A 6,589-nucleotide genomic window follows, 5' to 3' on the forward strand; every position below is an offset into this window, starting at 1 on the left:
CTCGACAGATCATTCCTTTCTGCCGATGAGTAGTGTTCCATCGCTCGCACGCGTGCATCCCCCTTGGTTGTTCTCTCACCTGTGGAAGGGTATCCCGATTTGCTGGGCAGTCTTTGGCCACGTTGAAGGGCGATGCCGTACATAACTGTAGGCTGGTCTTTGCCCGGATGCACGTTTTCAGAGCAGTTGTCTCAATTCCTGGGAATGTTGTTATTGGCTTCCACGGTGAGACCACGTGTAGTCTTGGAAGGAATTGCTAAAGCGTCTAAAGGAATGGCCAGAGCATTCTACCTGCCGCCGGCAACGGCTGTGAGCTCCTGCGGCTCTGGCGAGGGTTCTCCTGAAGACCGTGGCCGCCTGTATAGCTGTGCGGTGCTCACTCGTGGTTTCACTTTGCTTTTCCCTCGTGACCTGTGATGTGGAGCATTATTCTGTATGCCTGTTTGTCACCTGTAGACCTTGTGTGGTGAGGTGTGTATGCAGGTCTGTCCTCATATTTAATGGGGTTGTTGGTCCTCTTTTTCACTTTTGGAGTTTGTATATTTTGCGTACAAGTCCTTTATCAGGTGTATTTTCCAAACATTTTCTCCCCGTCTGTGGCTTTTCTTTCTGCTCTCTTTAGTGGATTTTTCACAGAGTAGATACTTTACCTTGTACGAAAGCAAACACCAGCAACTTTTTTTTCGCGGACTGGCTTTGGTATTTTAAAACTCATCACCGAACCCAAGGTCAGGTATGTTTTATTTTTTATCTTATTTTCTTTTTGTGCCCAGCAAGGGGCTTGAACTCGCAAGCCTGAGATCGAGACCTGAGCTGAGATCAAGAGTCGTGCACGTAACGGACTGAGCCGCCCAAGCGCACCTCCCAAGGTCACGTACAGCCGTAACGTGCACAGCTCTGCATTCAAGAATTTATGTGCGTGGACCATTTTGAGTAAATTTTTGTGTAAGTTGTAAAGTCTGTCTTCACATCCCTTTTTTCCCCATGTGTTTTCTCATTGTTCTATCACCTTCTGTGGAACAGGCTTTCCTTTCATTATGGAGGTGCCTTGTCCCTTTGATGAATGAAGTGACTCTATTGGCATGGCTCCATTTCTGTGCCATCTGTGCTGTTCCTTTCATCTCTCTCTTCAGCATGACCACATTCTCTTCATTACCTCACCTTTATGCTGTCTTTGTGTTTTTCAAAGATTTTATTTTTTTATTTTTGTGTGTGAGAGAGAGCGAGCTCAAAAGAGCATGAGTGAGGGTGGGGGGAAGAGGGAGAAGCAGACTCGCCTTGAGCAGGGAGCCCGATGTGGGACTCGATCCCAGGACCCCGGGAGCATGACCTTAGCCGAGGGCAGCCGCTGACCCGGCAGAGACACCCAGATGCCCTACGCTAAGTCTTTGGATCCACAGACGAGGTCTTGAGTCTTACGTCTGCTAGTCTTGGTTGAGAAATAGTTGGTCAATATTTTTGATGGGAATTTGGGATTCCATTGAATCTGTAGATCAAGTTAGAAAGAATTGCCATCTTAACAATATTGAGTGCATTGCTCCTGGACAAGGAGTGTCTTAATGAAAAGAAAACCAGGAAGTCCCTCCATGTTTACAAATTAAATGTAACTTTGCTACATATCCTAAAGGTCAGAGAGGGACTCGCAATGGAAATTCTCAACCTTTTCTACGTCAGGGCTCACACACGATGGCCCTTTGTCTGTGAAGAGCACTCACTATCCTAACGTAGACAGGAGTTAAGGTTCCTATCAGAGCTCTGCGTGTCCCCGCCACACCTGGCAGCCTTGGCCTGTGTCCCCCCCACTTCTTTCCAGCTGTCCTTTCTGGTGGCCCTGAGTTAAGGGGGTCAACATAGCCATATGGAGATGGGAAGCTCCCCACTCCTAGTGATGATGGTGCTATTGTCCCCACCGGTCTAACAACATGATTTCTGAGAGAAATACGACACAATCGCAGCTTCCTGACCTTCCTTAAGGTTTGAAAATCATCTTGTGAGTCATCTTTTAGAAAAACGGTTTCAACATGTGTTCTTTTTTCTGGAAAATAAATAGCCCCAATGGTCATTATGGCTTCCTGAGCACCTGCTCTTGGGAGACACCATCCTGGCTCTGTGTAGCATTCTCCCTCTTAAACTTCTAAACCAGGGTGTAGATAGAATGAGTCCCATTTTCTAGATGGTTAGACAAGGGCTCAGAGACGATATGAATGACAGAGGATTTTAGTGTCAGAAACCTAAGTGGGATCTCCAAACTGACTCCAGATCCCTTGTTCTTCTATACAGGGTACCATTTTCCTTTTACCTCTGGTCTTCTCGATCTGGAAACCTAGGAAGTATTAGGATTTTCTTGTTGTGTGGCCAACTGGAATGAATTCGGCTGCCCTTTTCACCTCTGCCCGTCATGATCATGAAGATAATTATCTCAGTGGAGGACCTTTGAGTAAGAGACTTAAAGATCCCTAGGAATAGAGATACTGTAATATTTTTCTGATATTAAAGTGACTGAAAGAACTATCCTTTTTTAATTGATGGAGGCTCTGGTCTGTTCCGAGTGTGCTGTAGGGTCAGAAATAGTATTTAAAAACACTCAGCCTCTTCTACAGAGTGAGACAATGCCTCTAAAGATTGCTAAAATATTCCCTTACCTCTGATTATTTACTTCCCAACCATCCTAGTGTTTCTATGTTAGGATTATGATTTCCATGGGGCAAAATTTGCAGAGAAAGAACTTAGTGTATCCAGGGGGACTTTCGTGTTGTGACAGTGAGCTTTCTGTTGTATTCTGTAGTCCAAGGGAATGGTGCCGGACATCTCTAAGGTGTCTAGCAGTTCTAAAATTCTGACTGTAAATGATCTCTATGCTTCAGAGATTTGGGCAGGACAAGGGGAGGAGTCCAGAGACCGTGAATGCCTCTGTTACCTGTGTTGACCATGGAGCAGGTAACCTTCTGTAGGGGTCCTTTGGATTTCTTTGTACTATGTGAAAGGTGCTTTCATCTCAAGTTCCTCCATTTGGTAGTGATGATAAGGATAAGAGTAATTTTTATCTCCTACCATCTGTGGGCCCTGATCTTGGCCTCCCAGGGAAGCTATCCTTTAACATTTTACCCAGCTCAAAATGACCGGGCAAACCCTCAAAGCATGGGCCCTATTTCTGCCCCCAGCACATACTGTCCATCTGCTTCGAAAAGAAAAAGAGAACCAAAAAATGCCATTGCCAACATCAAGGTAAGAACACAAAAGAACCTCTCTGGCTCCCGTAAGATTAAAGCCATACTGACTTGTACATACTGAAAACATAAGAAAAAGTCTGTCGCTTTCTGGAATCTTCTTCCTCCTCGTGATATGTAACTCTGGACGTAACACAAAACAGAACAAATACACAATCCTGCCCCAAATGTTCCTTCCTTGGAGCACTCCCTTCTTTGTGAAGATCATGTGTCCCAGGCAGCTGTCCTGACTTGGGTTTGAATAAAACTCTCTTCCTTTCTCTCTAAAATGTTTTAAAAGTTCATTCATTTAGTGTCAACAATAACAATGTTTTCTATTTAAGTGAAAAATAAATGTTCCTGGTTCACAGCTGTGACAGCACAGAAGGCCAGCTGTCCTTCATCCTGGCCCCTTCCCTGCAGAACCAAGCATGTGTATATAGATTCCAGCACAAATGGGCTCATCCTAGAAGGATGCTTTGAAGGTCTGAGAAGCACTATCCACTCCATGGGTGAGACCAGAAGGCGAAGCTATTCCCGCTTGGAGCATTCCTTTTTGGGCTTAAAATTGCCTTGGAAATGCATGAAAGCATTGCGTTTCCTAAAGCCCAAGGCTGGAACAGTCTGAGAGCAGATGACCTTGCCAGGAACCAGGCACACCCCAGCAGGGAGGGTTGGTGCAGAAGGGAAGGGGCAGGGCTCTGAGGGTGGTCTGCAGCTAGTGGGGTCCGCGTGTGCGTGCGTGTGTGTGCGTGCGTGTGTGTGGCCCTGCCCACGATCCCACTCACGCCTGCGCAGGGCACTGCGCCAAGGACGCGCCTCCTGGACCCCCTGCGCTCCCAGAGTTGCGAGTCAGGGGGGCGCATGCCCGGAATTCAAGGGGCTGGAAGCACCACAGTCCCCAGCCAATCAGCGTGTGGGGGTGGAGCCACGTCTCTGTGGGCGGGCCCGGAGCAGCCTAGGACGCAGACCAGAGAAGGAGAGAAGGAGCCAGAGAAGGGGAGCTCTGAGAGAGTCGACCTGGGGAGTTCCTGGCTGAGGGAGTGTGTGCTGTGTGCCTGGGTGGGGGTCTGGGAGTAGGGGCACCCCGGGTGGGAGGCGGGGTTCTGGAAGGGCGCGTGGAGAGAGTTCCTCGTGGAGACTCAGGTGAGTTTTCTTTTTCCCTTGCAAGTCTCTTCTGCCCAGTCTCCGTCAACTGGCCTTATGCCCCAGACCCAGGAACTCCAGGGCGCCCGCTCAGCAGAGCTTTTGTGGGATGGGTTGCAGACATTCCAGGGTTTCCCGTGTTCCCCAGGAAGAGCGAGAGTAAGGACCGCACAGTCCCCAACTTCAGTGGGGTGCCCCCTGTCCCCTGACACAGTGCAGGTAACGGACCTTGAGCAGTACCCCGAGTTCAGCAGGGTGTTCCCTGTTCCCTCAGGCACAGGTGTGGTGGTAAGAAGCCCCAGAACCGTTTGGGGGCTTCAGTATTGTGTGCCCTGTCTCCCGGGGACCGTGGGAATGGGCTGTGAAGATAATTACTACTTAAAGAAACAAGTCTGTGTTTCCCCTTCTCCCAGAAACGGCAGCAGCTGTGCAGGCTTTAGGTCCGAGGAGCTGCCTTCTCCCCGGCTGACAGCACTTCTCTGCTCTGGCTCCACGAGACCCGAGGTTTTGAACGTCGGCATCTGAGTCAGCGAGGCCGCTGGACACGGGACGCCGGCGTTCAGAGAACGCGGCAGGTCCGTTTGGCGAAATGTCATCTCCACGTCGGGACTGGAGGTAAAACCTCTCATTAACCCACCATCTCCTGGGCTTTTCTCTTTGCTCTAGTTGAGCCATGAAGTAAAACTGAAGTAATAGTTGTCAGCGTTCTGGATTTGCTGAAAGAGGTACTTAGTTTCTGAGCAGGGAGAACTTTGCAGGGCATCCCATTTTCCCTGTTCCTTTATTGCTTATGAATGTATTTTGAACAGCTGATTCCTAGAAACACTCTTTTATTAGAAAGGGAAGGTGAGATTTACTCTTTGTGTATTTTTAAGTTATACTTTGTTCCTCCATCTCACAGTGTTTGTTCAGTTGGGCCTAAGATGTGGTTGAGTGGCCACCATTTAGAGTTAGGTGGCTTTTTGTCGTCAGATACAGACTTGGATGATGTCTTGTCATTTGTCAAAGGTGATGTTTCATCACTAATTAGTCTTTTCATCCAAAGAGTTACAATTGGGGTCGAGGGAAAATTCAAAATTATTGAAAGCAGCCTTTTCCTGTTTAAAAGTTGAGCTTGACTATCTAGCTTTACTAGATGTATCATCTCGGTATTTTGAGGTGCCATATTCTCTCTGTCGTTTCCTTGGTGGTGGAGTCAGAAGGCGAGTCTTCGGGAATTCCTCTGGATAGAGGCATGCTGGTGGCTTCAGGGGGCTTGGCGTCAGGAGCCCTGGGCTGAGTTCTGGAACTGCTTGCCTGACGCTGGGTTAGTCAGGTTATCCCACAGAGTTTCTGTTTCCTCCTTATGAGATTGCTGGAAGGTGAAATAAGTCAAGCAGAGAAAGGCAATGGTCTCACTCATTTATGCAGCATAAGAAATAGCAGGGAGATCAGTAGGAGAAGGAAGGGAAGAATGAATGAGGAGCTTCACAGAAGGGGGAATGAATCACAAAAGACTATGGACTCTGGGAAACAAACTGAGGGCTTCAGAGGGGGAGGGTGGTGGTTGATTGGGATAGGCCACTGATGGGTATTAAGGAGGGCACGTATTGCACGGAGCCCTGGGTGTTAGCCGTAAACAAGGAATCATGGAACACTCCATCAAAAACTAATGATGTGGTGTATGGTGACTCACATAACATAATTAAAAAATTAAAAAAAAAGAAATTGCTGGAGGGTCATCTCTATGGAAAGGCTTTTTACACAGAAACTGTTCTGCCTAAGGAAGAGTAACTAAACATGATGTGATTTGGGCTGTATTATTCTGTAAATAATTTTAAAACTCCCTGTCCTAGGGATACGATATGTTATTGCACGCAGAGGCCTGAGAAAGCTGCAATGAAAGCTTGAGATCTCAGAGCACATTCGTGTTCCATGGATACGTCACTGAACGGTTTGCACAGGTAGGCAGGTAAGTGGAGAGAAATATGACAGAAGGGGAGAGAAGGTGTGAACCATTCATTAGGTAGCCTTCTCCCCTTCTCAGGAAAGCCTTGGGCCAGTGTCATTTTGGAAGAAGAGGGGGAATCCTGGAGCTTTGCAGCAGACAGGGGAGTTCCAGGTCTGGGTAGAGGTGACAGGGATCCCAGAGGAGAGCTGAGTGCATTCTGCAGCAGGGTGTGGGCAGGGCAAGCTCCAGGGGTGGCTGTGAGTCTCCCGTGTGACCGTTGTGACAGGTGAGGGCTGCGAGCAGGTTC

The sequence above is a fragment of the Ursus maritimus genome, unplaced genomic scaffold (assembly GCF_017311325.1).
Source record: "Ursus maritimus isolate PB19 unplaced genomic scaffold, ASM1731132v1 scaffold_2, whole genome shotgun sequence".
Classification (NCBI taxonomy): Eukaryota; Metazoa; Chordata; class Mammalia; order Carnivora; family Ursidae; genus Ursus; species Ursus maritimus.